Source organism: Cannabis sativa, chromosome 1 (genome assembly GCF_029168945.1).
Source record: "Cannabis sativa cultivar Pink pepper isolate KNU-18-1 chromosome 1, ASM2916894v1, whole genome shotgun sequence".
Classification (NCBI taxonomy): domain Eukaryota; kingdom Viridiplantae; phylum Streptophyta; class Magnoliopsida; order Rosales; family Cannabaceae; genus Cannabis; species Cannabis sativa.
In genome coordinates this window covers 8,818,740-8,837,903 of record NC_083601.1, presented here as the reverse complement: position 1 = coordinate 8,837,903, position 19,164 = coordinate 8,818,740, and the positions used below count along the sequence as shown (strand labels likewise).

The window sequence follows — 19,164 nt, the reverse complement described above, 5'->3', positions numbered from 1 at the left end:
CACGTACGTTTGGAACGTCTGCGTCCTTAGGTGATAGCTCGCTACAGACGTCGCATGCTGAAGTTGGTAGCATCTGGACATGCGAACTTACGTTGGTCCGTTAGGGCTATTGGGTCATTGGGACCAAAACCGCATCATAGGGCATTGGCCTCTATACTTGCCGCGGAGGTATAGAGGGAGACACTCGCACATGTTCTGACATATGCGAGTTGGGTCTACCCTGTATGATGAGGATTACGGTTATGCGGTGTGAATTAAGTCGCATCCGCGATACCTCGCTGGTTTTATCCTGGGCGAGGTCTAAACTTCGAGAAGCCTCTCCTGGACATTTCAGCCTTCACTGGAAGTCTGGATACACGTGTCCTTCAAAGAGGGGTCTGGTCTCGAGTTTCTAAGTGAGAGAAATCTCACTATAACACTATGTTTTCGAGATTATACATGGAAGGGTTTAATTTGGTAGTTCTGGTAGTGTGATCATATTTCTATGTATAGTTATTGTCCCATAAAAGGTGAATAACATATGGTTTCCATGATCATGAGATTACTAGCTATGATAATAAAAGGTATCACTTTAACCTTAATTATATTATATATGCATCCAATTGGGATTTGCATAAAAACAATGACTTTCATGCATGGTACTGGAAACAAAATCTTGGGGAGATCTGTGTCCGTAATTACAGATCTTGTATGGTGCTGGTTGGGGCCTCGCAGCCTATTTAGTCAAACATATTTTTGGTTTTGTTCTTTTTTTATTTTATTTTTTTTTTTAAATCAATTTATTTTTTTTTTTAATTTTTTAACAGCCCAACTTTTTAATTATGAATGAGAATGTCAAACATGATAGATGGTGGGAGAAGCTAGACTTTTAACATTGAAAGATGGTTTGAGATGTAAAATAACCATAAATTCAAAAACTAGTAAATGTCTTTTTCTTAAAAAAAAAAATTAAAAAAATAGTAAAATATAATAAATTAGCTAATAAAATTTTAGAAATATATTTATTACATATTATTTTTTAAAGAATATATAAAATAATTAAATTAGGTTATATAATTTTGGAATTTTTTTACTTTTACACTTCAAAATAATTTTTTTTTTTTTTTTTTTTTTTTGCAATTTTAAAGAATTCTATATAGAAACCCCTATTTTAACTAGCGTTACAACCTAAATCTCAACAAAAAATTGTATAGCAATCCACATAGAATTAAAAACTACTGGAGAAACCACTTTAAAAACTCAAACCGTAAATTTGAAAAAAAAAAAAAAATAGTACATGGAGTAATTCCCTATAATTTTTTCAGTATTGCATATTATTATATCCAAAAACGAAGAAATATATTTGATCATTAAATATATATATACAAAAGTATTTAATATATTGTATTACTGAAAAGTAATATACCGTAGTAATAAAATTGTATACCACAAAAAAATTATAACAATACTAAATTAATACTCGAAAAATATATATATCATGTTAAAAAAATTATATGTACCACTATTAAAATACGTATACATACCAATAAAATAAAATAAAACTAAGTATCATCTTAAATAAATGATATACTATAGACGACAAAAATCATATACGTACCATACAACAAAACACATATACCTATAATAAAAAATAAAATAACATAATATAAAATTATTATAAAAAATTTTATATACCATATTAGCAAAATTATATACAACCATAAAATAATTATATCATACTTACAAAATTATAAATCACCTTTATATATAATAAAATAAAAACAAAGCAGGCATGATCTAAAATAAAATGATATACTATACAATAAAACTTATATACCATATAACAAAAAGTATATACCTTACAATCGAAATATATAATAACAACAAATAAAAATAAAAATATATAAGATACTAATAAAATTATATATCATCTCAACAAAAGTACGTACAATAAAAAATATACCATAAATATTATTTAGAAAAATGACATATCGTATAACAATAAATACATATACTATTCACCAAAACATATATACTACTAACAATAAAAAAAATATATATTACTAATATATATATATCTGTATACACGAGTGTACTTTTAATAAGTATTACCTATGAATAGGTAATATTAGAAAAATTTAAGTTTTATGCTTAATATTTTAATTTAATTAGAAAAATCTCTCATTTTTACATCATATGGGTTGAGATTGTTCCATTAGATGAAAAAAAATAATTAAAAAAAAAAATCGGCAAGATAAAAGATAATAAAAGTTGAGTTTAACTTAAATATTTTATATAAACATATTGTTGATATTAGTGTAAGAAAAGATATTTTGATATTTTCTTTAATTAAATAGTTAAATTAAGCATCGAAATTCAACTTTCTCTTTTATTATTCGCTATTGGATAAAAATCTAGTAGTTTAATATTTTTAAAATTAATATTTAGAATTAAATTATTTAGTACCCATCAATGGATAATACCCATTGAAAAGTATTCCCTGTATACACTTACCAAATTATATACTACCATTAAAATATATATTATGACAACAAAATTATATACGACCATTGTATATATATAATAAAATAAAAATTAATTAAATATTATCTAAAATAAATATATATCATACAATTAAAATATATAAAAATAGTAATTAAATATATATAGTATGCCAATAAAATTATATATATACATTAAAATATTTGTATTATGCTAACTAAATTATATATCACTATTATACATTGCAAAATAAAAAATGAATATCATTTAAGAAAAATAATATACTATACAACAAAATAAAAATATACTGTACAACAAATTCTATATACCAACAACTCACAACAACTCATAAACAATTAAAAAAGTTGACATAACTATCAAATAAAAAAGATTTTAACAAAATTAATATGCATACCATAATTTTTAAATTATTGATTTTTTATGTAATAAAAGACAATATAAATAATCTGAAAAAATAGATCATTTTAATACAAGTTTCAAAATGAGTACATTTAATAAATAAGTATATGATTTGAAGTTATTTACTGTAATTTTTCTAGAAAGATTGTGTGTTTGAATTCAACATGGGAGAGGGACTAAGCAGACTAATGTATAATATTTTTAATTTTGTTATTTGGTGATTGGATAAATCAAACATAGAGAACATCAACTTATTTGGGGATTCTTGTTACACCAAGACCCCAACATGTAGGCTGCCCTACCCTATGTTCCTTCCATTCCAAGTTATGCTTAATTGCATTATGGTCCATAAACTATAATTCACATATTGTCATAATAATTGGATCTGATTTTTTTTATTGTTTTATATTATATAATATTTTTGAATTAAAGGAAACAAGAAAAGACATTTTCACTATCATCATCCTAGACAAAGAGAGAAAGGAAAGGGAAGATGATTAATGTAAAAGATTAATAAAATGTTAGATTATAAGGCTTTCAAAATAAATTATTTATTTATTTGAGTTAATTGCAATATTACATTTAATACTTTCATTTTAGTAGCAATTAATATCTAAAGTTCAAATTTTGATAGCAAAATCTTAAGACCAGCTTTCAGTTAGCATTTAATTTTTTTTGTTTAGTTTTAGTAGTTAACTGCTAGGTTAGTTGACTAGTTGTCCATGTGTATTTAATTAAGATATTGTTCACATGGACACAATTTATACGTGGTACAATATTATTGGGCCACATAAATAAAGATTTAAAAATAAAATTAAAATAAATTAATTTTTATAAAACGTAACAAAATTATTAAAAATTAAAAAAAAATCATTAAATAAAAAATATTTTTTTTCTGCCTTTTGTTTTCACCTTTCTTCTCTCTCTCTCTCTCTCTCTCTCTCTCTCTCTCTCTCTCTCTCTCTCTCTCTTTTCATCAGACCACACCACCACTACCCATAATAATTTCTCTCTCTCTCTCTCTCTCTCTCTCTCTCTCTCTCTCTCTCTCTCTCATCAAACCACCACCACAATCGCGCGAACTCGCAACCCTCCACCACCACAACTGCACAAACACACAACCTTCCACCACCACACAAACTCATGAACCGTTACTATCAACACTACAAGAAATGTCACTTTTACCAGCACAGTTCGCTACTGCACTGGTAAAAGTAACTTTTACCAGCGCATTTCGCAAACTGCACTGGCAAAAAGGTCAAAGTTTTACCAGCGTACATTTGCAGTGGCTAAAATCTAACTTTTGCCAGCGCATTTACGCGCTAGGAAAAAATCATTTTTACCATCGCTTTTCATATTATGCTGGCAAAAAATTTAATACCAACATTGATTTGCCAACCCCCTTTTGCCAACACATCACAAGTAAATTCTATTTTACCAGCACAATACTAACTTTTGCCAGCACAAAAATGTACTGGTAAAAGTGACGTTTCTTGTAGTGCAAACCTCTACCCATACGCACGGAGGAGGATCTATAAAGAAAACCTCCTCCTAGATGCTCTCTCTCTTTCTCTCCCTTTCAGATTTTTTTATTTGAAAATATAAAATCCCGTCTTTGAAACCTTATTTTTCAGATCTGACTTTTAGAGTTACGGTGAACACGTGGGAGAAAGACGATGCAATTGTGATGGGTGCGTTGGTGATTCAATGCCTAAGATCTCAGGAGTTGTGAAGCAAAATGTGTCGCAGGGTTTTGATAACGCCGATGTGGGTCAGAGGATGTACGGACCGGGGTGCTATAGAGGAGAGTTATTCTTTGTAGCCAAAAGTATTAGTGGTAATGATGAAGAGGAAGATGATGATATTTGGTGTGGTAATTACAGAATTAGAATTTGGGAGATTGTTATGGGTGGTGATGGTGTGATCTGAAGAAAGATACAGAGAGAAAGAGAGGAGAGAGAGAGATAGAAAGAGAGAGAGAGAGAGAGTGAAGAAATAGGGTAAAGGACTTGCAAAAAATAAAAGAAAGAAAAATAAAAAAAAAATTATTTTTATTTAATGATTTTTTTTTCTAATTTTTCATTTTTTTTATGTTTCAAAAGAAAAATTAATTTATTTTTATTTTATTTTTAAATATTTATTTATGTGAGCTAATAATATTGTGTCATGTGTACATTGTATCCATGTGGACAATATCCTGTGTACACATGGACAACCAACCTAGTTGTTAATTGTTAAAAATATATGGAAATGGCTAAATGCTAACAGAACACTGATTTTGGGAGTTTCACTGTCAAAATTTAGGTTTTAAGGATTAATTGCTACTAAAAAAAAGTGTTAAACGTTATTCCGCAATTAACTCTATTTATTTTTATTAACAAAAAAATTATTTACTGAAAGAAAGAAAAAGATACTACAATTTGTTTCTTTTGAAGTAATAAATAACTTCATTGAAAATATAACCATAACTCATAAAACTTAAAAAAAATATATAGGTGATTAAAATCTATCAACAAAAAAAAAACTTAAAACAAACATACATCTATTGAACGAGATTTTCAGCAACGATTAATTAGAGTTGTTTTAATAATTAGAAGAAATTTAATACGAAGAAGTTTTACGTAGTTGGAGAATTAACGAGCCTTAGTCCACGAGTCACTGTTATTATGCTAACTCAGCCTCATGGTCAGCAGCTTATTTTCTCAATGCGATCAGTTCGACATAGCTACCATCATCGTACTCCTCCTATATTTCTTAGTGTTCCTTGTACTTGAGATCTTCAATTTTGTATTGTTCTTCAACATCTACCCTTAAAGCCACTTCTACTCCATCCGGCCCTACAGGATCTCCAGGCGGATGTGGTCAATGTGAGTTTTTTCTAGTCAACACCATCGTACCAAGAATCGATTTATGATTTTTCTTCTATTGAATGTTTCCTTCAGCTCTCAATGAAAAGCACCAAAATTTTGACCGAGATTTTTGGCAACTGTTAATTAGTTGTTTTGATGATTAGAAGATGTTTAATACAAATAATTTTTACGTGGTTAGGGCATTATTGATCCTTAGTCCACAAGATATTGTTATTAATGCAGTAGTTTTTTACTAAGAGTTTTTCACCTCTCTTTTTCTGACCCCTTAACTGAATGTAGTTGGGGGTATTTATAGTCTCATAAAAATGGTAAAGAGGTCACCATTGCCATAATTGTATGAGTATTACTTGCACAACTTCCTAAATTTGGACAACAGGGCATGTCTGCCTATTTTGTACAAAACTTAGACTTGTTGTAGGTGTTTGGTGAAATAAACTTTTAGGTTCTACTGATGATTTGACTGTTCATTATGCAACCGTCATAACGGATATTGGATGGTTTAAAATTAGAGAATGATGGGTCTAAACATCTGATACATCTTTTGAAGGTAATTGACAACCATTTCTTAAAGGCTACACCAGGAAGAAAATTTCTGTTAGATGCATCATGAAGATTGACCTTAGCAAGGCTTATGATACGGTTGATTGGCACTTTACTGAAAGTCTTCTCAAGCAACTTTGTTTTTCGGTTAAGTTTATCCATTGGATTATGGTGTGCTTAAAATGTACTAGATACAATCTCTTGTTGAATGGAAAGATTCAAGGCTCCTTCAAAGGGGAAAAAGGGCTTCGGCAAGGTGACCCGATGTCTCCTCTTCTGTTTGTTCTCGTTATGGATTATCTAACTAGACTTCTGGCCCATGCTTCGATAAAGAAAGGGTTTGGCTTCCATCCTTTATGTAAACAGAGTAATCTGATAAACTCATGCTTTGCAGATGATTTACTAATTTTCTGTAGAGGGAACATCAGGGCGGTTATGGTGATTTCCAATGCTTTCCGAAGTTTTTGTGAGGCAACAGGTCTGTCTGCTAACAACTCCAAATCTCATTATTTTGGAGGTGTTAAAGAGGATGACAAGAAGAAGATTTTGGATGAGGTGCAAATAGAAGAGGGGTCTTTTCCTCTGAAGTATTTAGGGGTTAAACTAAGACCTACAAAATGGAAAGCAGTTGACTGTGGAATTATATTGGATAAACTAAACAAGAATTTAAACTGTTAGGCTAGCAAAAATCTGTCTTTTGCAGGGCGTGCTCAACTCATTCATTCAGTTTTGTTAGGTATCAGGAACTTCTGGATGAGTTTGTTTATCCTTCCTCAAAAGGTTACTGCAGCTATTTATAAGAGTTATCGCGACTTTCTTTGTGGGATGAAAGGAAATAGAAGTAAACTGCATCTGTCTTCCTGGGAGAAGGTCTGCTTACCTAAGAATCGAGGTGGCCTTGGCTTTCGAAAAGGAAGAAAATGGAACGAGGCGTTGATAGCTAAATTCTTATGGGCAGTTTCCAGCAAACAAGATAATCTTTGGGTTAGATGGATTCATGCCATCTATATCAAAGACAACAATCTCTGGACTATGCCTATCAAAAATGACATGAGCTGGTACTTTAAAAAACTGTTGAGACTCGGATATAGAACTAACGAGCAAAGCCTCCAACAAGCAGTAAAAAAAGGTAAGTTTCGGGCCAAACTGTTTTATACAAACCTTCTGACAGTTCCTAGAGTTGATTATGCAAGGAATGTTTGGCATAGATTGATTATGCCCAAGCATAGATTCATCTACTGGCAGGTTTGTAATAATCATCTCTTAACTAGAGATAACTTGAGAAAATTGATGAATATTGATTCGGGTCTTTGTCCAGTTTGTGAAAATGAGATTGAGACACATAACCATCTGTTTGTGGACTACCTTTACACAAAAAGGCTCACTGCTGCAACTAATAGTTGGTTTGGTTACTTCCAATGGCCGAAGGACATCTCGGAGCTGCAAAAAGGGACCCCAAAAGCTGCTTTAACTTTGAGAAATCAACTTCAAAATGTTGTTTTGGCAGCAGTGTTATACTTTGTGTGGTGGAATAAAAATCTTTGTGTGTTTGAATCCAAATGTATGACTGTGGGTAGTGTTAGCTTGATGATTAAACAGATGATTAAATATAGAATTTTATGCTTTATAGATAGAAGTGACAACAAGGCAGGGCATTATGTAAGGGCCACGACAAAGAGTTGGTGACCCTGCTGTGTTGTGTTTTTGTGCAGCCGGTTTGACTGGGCTGTTTTGTATTGGTTTGGTTTGTGTAATAAAATTCCGTTTGTTGAAAAAAAAAATTACAAACATTTCCTCCATAGTGGATTTAATGTGTCTATAGTGACTTAGGTCCAGACTCGCGACGTCCGAACCCATTCCTTTTTCCGACCACATCTTTCAGAATGTTGTTTTGGCAGCAGTGTTATACTTTGTGTGGTGGAATAGAAATCTTTGTGTGTTTGAATCCAAATGTATGACTGTGGGTAGTGTTAGCTTGATGATTAAACAAATGATTAACCAACTAATAAATGAGAGCTCATTCTATAGTGATTTCGAACCTCTTCTATTGTTCTTAATCAATTCGAGCCTTTAGTGATAGAGTACCATGCCCACTCATAGGAAGTCAAGTACTCAATCATAGTGTGGAAGACGTTGGTTAACCAAACTGAAGGAGAGAAGATCCAGGTTCAGATCTTGATAATGCTTTGCTACAAAAAGGAACAAGGGCTAGAGATCTGAACAGAAGGAGTCATATTATTCTTCTTCCATCAATGTAAGGATTTCTTAATCTCTCAAGTGTTTATTTCATCGTATTAGGAAATTCATATTTAGGGCATTAGATTATAGAATTTTAATCAACCTACATGTTAGTAAATCTAGATCCTAGTAAAATAAGTTCCAACATAAGTAACCAGGTAATTTCAAATACGAAGCTTCACGTGTACCCTAAACTAGGTGTAGTGCGTTCTCTTTGCACTTCCAAGCCTTTCCATAACTAATTGGTATCACGTAATTATTGTGGATATGTTTTCTTATATTAGAGGCATAATGATCAGAGTCGTCACTTGCAAATTTCTCCTTAATTAGGTGGGCAATTATCAAAGGTGATGCTTGACGGTTTAGGGTTGTAGGTATGCTATAAACTCCAAACAATTATTAGTTCTATGGTTCTTAACTTTCAGATCGGTTTGATTTCCACTTGAGTTTTCCAAATCCTCAACATTTCTATGAATTAATTCTTAGTTGTCAACAGACATGTCCAAACACACCTACTAAAATCATCAACTATAGAAAGAAAGTATTGCTTACTAGAGTAAGTAGGCACTTTGTATGGCCCCCAAAGATTGGCATGCACATATTCGAGTATCTTCTTTGTTGTATGCCTCGCTGTTGTGAGTTTCAGCTAAAGTTGTTTCCCTAAAATGCAAGCTTCACAAAATAGTAAGGCACAAGAATTTAAATTTTTAATGATACCTTGTTTGTAAAATTCTTCAAGGCCTTATTCAATGATATTTCGAAGTCTGTGATGCCACAGATGCATATTCAATTCTTGTCCTTTCACTAAGCTAGCTTCTTCGGCTGGAACAGTTTCTCCTTGAACATACAAAACTATTTATCTTTTCACCTTTCATTAATATCAAAGAAATTTTGTTGACCCTCAAGTTTCGTTCATGGACTTGTATGTAACCCTCATCTTCAAGTGCACCTAAGGATATGAGGTTTCTTCTTAATTCAAAAAATGTGCTAGCATTTTTTAGTACTTTGGTTCCACCATCATACTGTCTAATGGCAATTTTCCCGGTACCAATGACCTTGCAAGAAAAGTCATTTCCCATTAGAAATTTACCTACATAAACTGATTTATAATCAAACGATGATTCTCAATTCGAAGACAAGTGATAAGTGCATCTGGAATCAAGAATTCACTCCCAATTCTTTAAGGATTCTGAGACGGAAAATAATTCTTCATTTGCTGAGCAATCATCACTGTCTTCTACGATTGCAGCTGAATCTTTCTTATTGTGATGATGCTTTTTGCCTTTCCTATCTCAATAATAAGATTTGTTAAAAAATTATTGCTCCTTTTACTTCTTGAAGTATTTTTGCAAGTGTTCAAGCCTTCCACAAAAGTAATTAACACTTTCATGACTCCTTCCCCTATACTTCGATCTTGATTGAGAGATGTGGTGTTTACTCTTTGAAATTACTCTCTTTAGTGATCTCCCTCTTGCTAGGTACACTTCGTCCTTCTTGAATTCTTTCTCCAATTGTAATTCAAATATTCTTCAACTTGAGTGTGGCAAGAACATTCTCCAAAGAAATCACATCTCTACCATATTTAATGGTAGTCTTGACTTTGTGATACGTAATCGAGAGAGATCTCAATAAAATTATTGTCTAGCTTTTTTCATCAACTCTATGATTTATTTTAGCCAAACCTACGATAATCTGTTTAAACCTATCAATGTTATTATCTAAAGAAAGAGAAAATATCATTCTAAATTTTCTAGAAAGTAATTCTTCCTAGCAATTGATGACTTCATATAGAGTTCTTCCAGCTTGTTCCAGACTCCTTTTTCCTTCTTCTCTATGAAAATCTTTCTTCTGACACTATTGGACAAATACATATTGATCGCGTAATAGGCCATCTCCTCCATTTCAACTTTCTCTTCTTATTTTTTCTCGGCCAGTAATATCTCATCTCTGATGGCTTTGGAGTCTTTATGATGCACTAAGATGCCATTCAGTCGTTCTCGCCATAGTGCAAAGTCTCTTGTTCGTGAGAACTTGTCTAGTTCAAAACTTACCAATGATGACATTGAATGTTGCAGTAGAAAGAATCTTGATTCTGCGATCTTGATCGATGACTACGCTTTGATTTGTGGGAAGTTTTAACTATTGTGTAGAATCAAACTAATTATAATTTAATCAACCAACAATTAGCAATGAAAAATCAACCAAACACTATTCAAGAATGGAAAAAAATACATTATAACAGAGATGATAAAGCCAGAAATAAACAATGCATGAAAAATGTAAAAATAACATGGAATTATACTATTTTAAGTCTAATAGATCGATGTGATTTATGGCTCTACTCCAGTTTTGGAACGCCACTAAATTCTGTTTATTGATTGAGCAAGATCACATGTACAATACAATTGAGAGCGATTCTCTATTTGGATTTTCTCACAGTGTTTTCGCTTTAACACTCTTCTCTGAGAAGCTTTCCCATTTACAAGACCCAAAACTCAATCCTCAGTTTTCTCTATACTTCTCAATCAGATTTCTCTCTCAAAAAACTTGCGTACTCTGCTTTTGGTGTTTCATATTTATCAAATCAAGAGGATGGTTGTATTTATGGATTAAGGATATGAATCTTAAAAGACAGTGCATTCAAACAACTAAGTAGTTAATTTGGTTAAGACTTAACCGATCCCTTAACTAGCTCCTTTCTATGAGATCTCCAAGTCAGCTCTTGGCAACGAACTTTCTCCGGACATGATCACACTTTTTGGATGGAAGTCCAAAACTAGTGAAGCACAAACTAGAAGGAAGTCCCTGATAGGCACAAAGCCTACTGAAACAAACTATCTAGAACAACATTCAGGAGGACAACTAGTTTCCCGGAACTCCTTTCTGGAGGAACAAGCTAGCCTTCCGGATATCCTTTCCGAACGACAACTTTTTCGGATGGACAAGCTAGCATTTCAGAACTCCTTTCGAACGATGATTAGTTTTTCCGAAGGCTCGACTCGAGACATTTATATTTAGAGGAACTATACAAAGGCTTACGTTAACAAATCCTAGCGACAAGCATAATTTTTGTTGTAGTGGAAAAAGTTTAAAGAATATTTATCTACATTAACTTAATTATGAAAGTTAAAACTTTTTTTAGCAGCATAACACATTGCATAACTTAAGGTAAAATGTAGATTTTAATAGATATCAATCAATCCCCCCCCAAAAATGGGATATGGACGATTATTTTTATTTACAAATGTACATATTAATTAATTACACTAGTGTATAATGTAGTAGTTAATGAAACTATATTTGGAAGACACTATTTGGTTTTTGAATTTTGGAGGGTGGATGATAAAGGGTCAAGTGAAGGGCCACCTCTAGCCAGTATAGGCCAAAAAAGCATTGAATTTGTAGTGGTTTTTAGAAAAGTTTGATATCTGGGTTTTATTTTGGCAGTTTGTGCGTCTTTGATAAAGCCAATGTAGTGCAAGAGGGAGACATTTGGAGGACATATATGACACCATTGAAGACATTGTATTCTCGTGCCCCCAAAAAACTCTTCTATTTCAGCTTTGGACCCCATCTTTATATGTGTAGTGCTGTTATTTATTACATTAATTTCATACAAGGAATTATACTTCTCTTTATTAATTTTAATAAGGTCGAATATTGATCATCACAACTCATAACAGACATGTGAGATGTTCACCCTCTGTAATTGATTATGTTGTATAGATTTAAGAAGCTTCTGAAATCAAGATTTTTTCTTCTTTATATATTAATTGCTTTCTAGAATATTTAATTAGCAATATATATAAATATTTATACAAGATTTTCTTTTTTATTTTAATCATTATATATCGATGACAATGAAGTAATTAATCCCTTGCATTGTTATTTTACATACTTTTCAAGTTTGAGATTTTTAACAACTTCAAAACTTAAAGTATTTAATTGAACTGAATATAATGATGAATATTCAAGAAGAGGAGGAACAAAATTTAATTGGGTTATTTCAATCGTACCATAATATATAACACGATAATATATATACGACATGATACATACTGTGTTATTTCCAAAGCTATTTTTAGATCGTCCTTAAAACTATGATTTATATATTATTATTTGTGCTCTAAATTTTTTGTAAATTTCTCGTGTCAATTTTTGTCACACGTCAAACATAATGATAACGATGTTGTTATAAATTATTACCGCGTGGAATTTAAAATATTTCTTTCTTTTTTTTTTAAAAAAAAAAATAATCATTAAACTAAATTAACATAAAAAATTAAGTAAAATTAAACTAAATTTTTTTAAATTATTTAAATACTTAGCACTAATATGACAATAGTTTAACTAATGGTATAATTCTAAATAGCATTTTTTAACGAAATTATAGTAAATGGCGTCAAATTATAAGATTATATTAATATATGTCTTTATTTTAAAACTTATAGCAAAAGAGTGATCTTTGTGGATTATTTATTATTTATATTATAAAAAAAATTAATAATTTTTTTTCATATTTTTTTTAGAATTAGAAGCAAATTACTTAAATATTATGATATACCTATATTAGTTCTGTTATTTTTTTTTTTTGAAATAATTATGTCGATTTTTTTTTTTTTTGTTAATGTTTTTATGAGTTGTTGTGTATTGTTGGTATATAGATTTTGTTGTATAATATATTTCTATTTCGTTGTATAGTAAATTATTATTCTTAGATGATATTTTTTTTTTATTTTGCTATGTATAATAGTAGTATATAATTTTGTTAGCATACTATAAATATTTTAATATATATAATTTTATTAGCATGCTACATATATTTAATTATTATTTTTATATATTTTAATTGTATAATATATATTTAGTTTAAATAATATTTAATTAGTTTCTATTTTATATATACAACAGTGATATATAATTTTGTTGTCATGATACATATATTTTAATTGTGGTATGTAATTTACTTAGTGTAGTATATATATATAAATTATAATTTGGTTAGTATAGTATATATATATATATTAGTAATATATTATTATTATTATTATTATTATTATTATTGTTAGTATATATAATGTGGTGAATGATATATATATATATATTTGTTATACGGTATATCATTTTTTTTTAAATAATATTTAAGTCTATTTATTATTGTTCTTTTGTGGACATGGTATATAATTTTTTTAGTATCCTATGTATTTTTATTTTTATTTGTTTTGATTACATATATTTCGAATGTAAGGTATATATTTTTTGTTATATGCTATATACATTTTATTGTATAGTATATCATTTTATTTTAGATCATGTTTAATTTTTATTTTATTATATATAAAGGTGATATATAATTTTGTCGTATGGTATAATTATTTTATGGTTTAATTTCTATAATTTTATTAATATAGTATATACAATTTTTTAATAATATTATATTATTTTATTTTATTTTTTATAGTAGGTATATATCTTTTCTTCTATGGTATATAGTTTTTGTTATCTATAGTATATCATTTATTTAAGATGATATTCAATATTTATTTTATCTTATATAAATATTTTGGTATGTATACATATTTTAATAATAGTATATATAATTTTGTTAGCGAGATATATATTTTTGGGATTATTTCACAAATACACAAAAATAATAAAAAATTACAAAAATACAGTTTCACGGAATTTTAAATATTTTTATGATTTTTATTATTTTATTTACAAATTATACAATCTTTTTATGTTGTACTCTTGTTAATTTTTGTTATTTGTATGTTATTTTGATGTTGTTTGAATGCTATTTTTTGTTACTTTTATGTAATTTTCTTGCTATTTTCATGTTGTTTTTATAGAAAACCGTGAACATGTAAAAAAAGTTCTTTAAACTTAAATCTGTATTTTTTTTTTACAAAAAATAGTACTTTATGTAATTATCTCTATATTTTTTGAGTATTAATTTAGTATTTTTATAATTTTTTTTGGTAGTATATTAATTTTCAGTAATACGATATATCAAATACTGTTGTATATATATAATGATCTAATATATTTTTATTTGTTTTGTTACAATATAATAATATATAATAGTGAAAAAAACTTATATAGCCTAATTTAATTATTATATATATTTTTTACAAACAAATAATATGTATAGTAAATATTTTTATTTGCTAATTTATTATATTTGGGCATTTTTTTTAATTATATATTAGGGTTAATTTCACAAATGCACAAAAACAACAAAAAAACAACAAAAATACGGTTTCACGGAATTTTAAACATTTTTACGATTTTTTTGATTTTATTTACATAAAATACGGTCTTTTTATGTTGAAATTTTGTTCATTTGTTGTTAATTTTTTGTTATATGTATGTTATTTTGATGTTATTTTCATGTTACTTTTATGTTGTTTTCTTGTTGATTTTATATTGTTTTCGTGTTATTTTTTGGAAAACCGTAAAAATGTAAAAAAATATTCTTTGAACGTAAAAATGTAAATATTTTACAAAAAATGGTGGCTTATGTAATTATTCCTATATATATTAATTATAATTTGAGCAACAAATCCTAAATAGCCTATTTTGAAAGGAGTTTTCATAAAAATACTGAATTTTGGACAAAAATTTATAATTTTACTACTATGACACAGAATTTTTTTACAAAAACACTGTCTTTTTATAAAACAACCGTAAAACAATAAAACAAAACAACTAAAACAACAATGGAACAATCAAAAAATAACCGTGGAACAACACTGAAATGTACACAATATTTTTTTTTTTAAAAAAAAACACAATATTTTTAAAAAAACTTCCACCCCATAGTAAAAATGAAAAAATTGAAAATTTCAGGTGTAGAAACCTCATTTCTAAACTACTTCAACAATATTATGAACTGTTTGGGGACCAATAAAAAGAAGTAACTACATCCCAAACCTATATATCCTATATATATCAAAAGAAAAATTAAAGGGTATTTTTATCTTTATTAAGGACATATATATACAAATAAGTCTACCAATAAATCTTAGTTTACTTCATTAATACTAGCAAGTGGTCCGGCAGTGAGTGTTTTCGCTCAGCCAAAGCGATATGTCAGTCAGATTGAGGCCTACAACCATTAAAAGATGACAGAAAGCAAGTGGGAATGGCTTAATAGTGCAATGCATACATAGTTTAGTAATTCAAGGCAGTACTTTTTTTTTCGTGTTTTTTTTTCTTATTAAAAAAAAGCGAGGTATAGCACTTCTCTATCTATCTATCTATACATATATATTACAATTAAATATAAAGAAGTTGTATTGGAGCCATGTGACAAAAGGGCATTCCATATATGAGTTGTTATAAATTTATATTAATGTTGGGGTCATGTGGCCATATGAGGTTAGCAAAAAAGAGCCTTTATTTCAAATTTAGAGCAGTGGTTTAGACTTCTTTTTTAAGGTCTCATCACGTGTATGATTCCTTTGCCTTGGGGACACTCAATACATATATATATGAGGACCGATAACACATGCACTCACAAATATACATATATATATTTACATATGATCATCATCTTTACTCATTGGGAGTGCCTGCCTTCGATTCTAATTAAAGTCCTACAAAGCATGTGATTTACAGTTTTTTTTCTTTTTTTGGTCAAGGGCACCAAAGATTAATTATACTAATCACTTGTTATTTATCATTAGATTAATTATACTGCCCAAAACATTGCATATTCTAACAGCAAAAGTAGAACACAATACATATACACATAAATTATCATGTGACAAGCAAATTTATTTGAGCACAAATTAAAAATTGGGGTGTCTAGTCACACCAGAACTTGGTAGAATGGTAGTTCTCATCATGTGTAGAGAGGAGAGAGTTACTCATATATAATAGGTAACTTCTGATCTACATAAAGTTACTTTTTGACAAAAGGTGAAATCAAATTGTTGGAAGGTTGTAATGATGAAAAGCTTCCGATAATAATGGGCCAGAAATATTGTCAACTATATGCTGGCATCTTTGAAATAATTATTATATAAATATTATTTATACATCTTTTGCTATACCAGCAACTATGGCCTTTGCAATAGTCCCACGACTACTTTCTACAGTGGGAGCTCCCACTGTTTTATTCCCATTAATGTTATTAGAATCACTAATAAAAACTACCTTCCACTTAGTTAGATTCAACTCTGCATAATCATGAGGACTCATCTCATCAAAGGATATCACCTTAATTGATTCTGTTTAAATATTTTATCGCACTAAGTCAATGAAAGTATATTGTCTCTTAATTCGTTGAAAAGGACTGAAAGTATTTTGTCAATGAATTTATATTGAAATAAAAATTGCATATTTCTATATTGAAGAGGACCAGATAATATCTTCAGTAAATATATATGTCACTGTTTTCTTTGGGTTTGATTCCATTGACCCTTTACATTCTACTGTTATTATATGTGTGTCCATATATGTATACAACTATAGTTATAAAATATTTTAGAAGTATATATATGTATATATAAGGAAATAATTAAATTTTGATATCATGACAACTGTAAACAACTATAGTGGGTGAGGTGATCAATAATCTATAGCACTACTAGAACGTTTTCAAGGGTCGATCTCCGGTTTAAGAGACCGAGCCAAATCCTCGATCTTCAGACCAGATCCCATATCTTGATTGTTTTATTTATTAACATATATATAACAGAAAAAAAATAATTAATTATTTTGAGTTTTGTTACCACAAATAATAATTAAAAACAAAAATAAAAGATCGATCTCCAACATTCCAGATGCAGAAATAGTGGTCATAACTTAACAAGAAAACTGTGGTTTCCAAAGATATGATGACACGTTATGCCTTGTTAGTTTTCAAGTTTTAAATATAAATTAATTTATTAATTCATTCAAGTTAATTCATCAAAATAATGTATAACCTAGCTTGTTAGTATATAAGCTGCAAAAAAATTATATATATACATAAAAAAAATTAAAAAAGAAAAAGAGAACAACTTACTTGGAAAAAAGATTATAAGAATTTTTTCCCATAATTTATTACCACCGTTTTTTTTGCTGGTAGTTCGACCAGTCTTCTCCAGAAATTAATGTTAAAAAATGGAGTGATAAGTGACCAAAGGAGGAATCCAAAGGGATAGCATGATCGATCCAAAACAATGGGACGGAATAATAATTAGAAGATGAATAATATATATATATAAACATAGATATGAGGATGGATCAATGCGATCCCTTTGGATGCTTTCTCTAGTTGCACTACTTTTCTTTCCCCTTGTTCAAATTCTTCTTCTTATTTTCTTTCTCCATCTACATATGCCTTTCTTTCTCTCTTTCTTTCTCTCTCTCTTATTTCTCCTGTGTGTAGTGAAAGAGGTATGAGGGATCCTTCAAATATAAAACACTTTGAGTGTGCCTATAAACAATAATCTAAAAATATATATATGTATTTTATATTTTTATATTAATAGATTTACCAAAAATCACATTAAGAAAATAAAATGTATTGATATTTATTTTATTAGTAGACCCCATTCCCTAACATACCAGACACATGGAAAAGGTCTCTACCAGTGGTGTGTCAGCTATCCCTTATTAGAAATCCCCAACAACTTGGTATAGCGGTATATATATATATTAGTTTTTAGTTTTCTTTTCTTTTTCGCAACTCTGTTTTATTGTTATTATTATTTCTGGTTTTGTGGCCCAACCCATGTTGCTCTTGCGCACTATTCTCTCTTTTCTAAACAGTATTATTATTATATTATAATATAATGATATATATATATATATAAAAGAAAAATTAAAAAAAAAAATTGCTCGTTTTTTTTTTTTCTTTTATTATATTATTATTTTATAGCGTCAATGTATTAGTTGGTCAACGATACATGATCCAAAGTTTGAAACAAGGAAATGGAGACACTAGTGGGGAAGGGAAAAAAAACGAAACATATCCAAATCTATCAAACTGACTTATTATGTTATTTGAAAATTTAGAAAATTATTAAGCGTTGTCTCACCAACTTATATTATATATAAGTTTGACACATTTTTGTATCATTTTTTTTCTTGTATTTTTCTCATGTAATAAGATAACAGAATCATTCAAAAAGAAAATAAAGACCAAATGCATTATATAAGTATTCATTCATATGCATAAGTTAAATTAGCAAATCATTTCCTTACTGCATCAACAAGCAGGTGATTGAGCCAAAACATCGACATGTAAAAGTTCGTTAACAAGTTTCATACTCATGAATAAACAAACAATGACACTACATTCCAAATCAATTTTTTTATTTGAGGGGAGAAAAATATTGAATTCAATTTATAGGTTCAACTTTCATAACTTACTGAAAAAGAATTAAAATTAAAAAAAACAAAAAAACCTAATTGGTTCACTTTGAAAAAAATTGTTAGATGAATATATATAAAATATAGATCAGCCCTGGAAAAAACTTTTTTGTTTTTAATAAATTAAATTATTAATAAACTTAAAAGATATATAGAGATGATGATCACCTGAATTTGTGTGTTTCTGGCATCACTCATTAAACAATGTATAGTACAAAATAATTTATGAATTAGGAGTAAATTTTTT

General features: G+C 29.0%; 1 long non-coding RNA gene across 1 annotated transcript; it reads right to left on the bottom strand.

Annotated features, from left to right (window-relative positions):
• Positions 1-16,386: 16,386 nt before the first annotated feature.
• On the bottom strand, positions 16,387-18,299 carry LOC133030689 (uncharacterized). The gene is made up of 2 exons (XR_009684242.1): positions 17,566-18,299; positions 16,387-16,786 (listed from the first exon to the last, which is right to left on the bottom strand). It is a non-coding gene; the product is annotated as an uncharacterized LOC133030689 (long non-coding RNA).
• Positions 18,300-19,164: the final 865 nt, after the last annotated feature.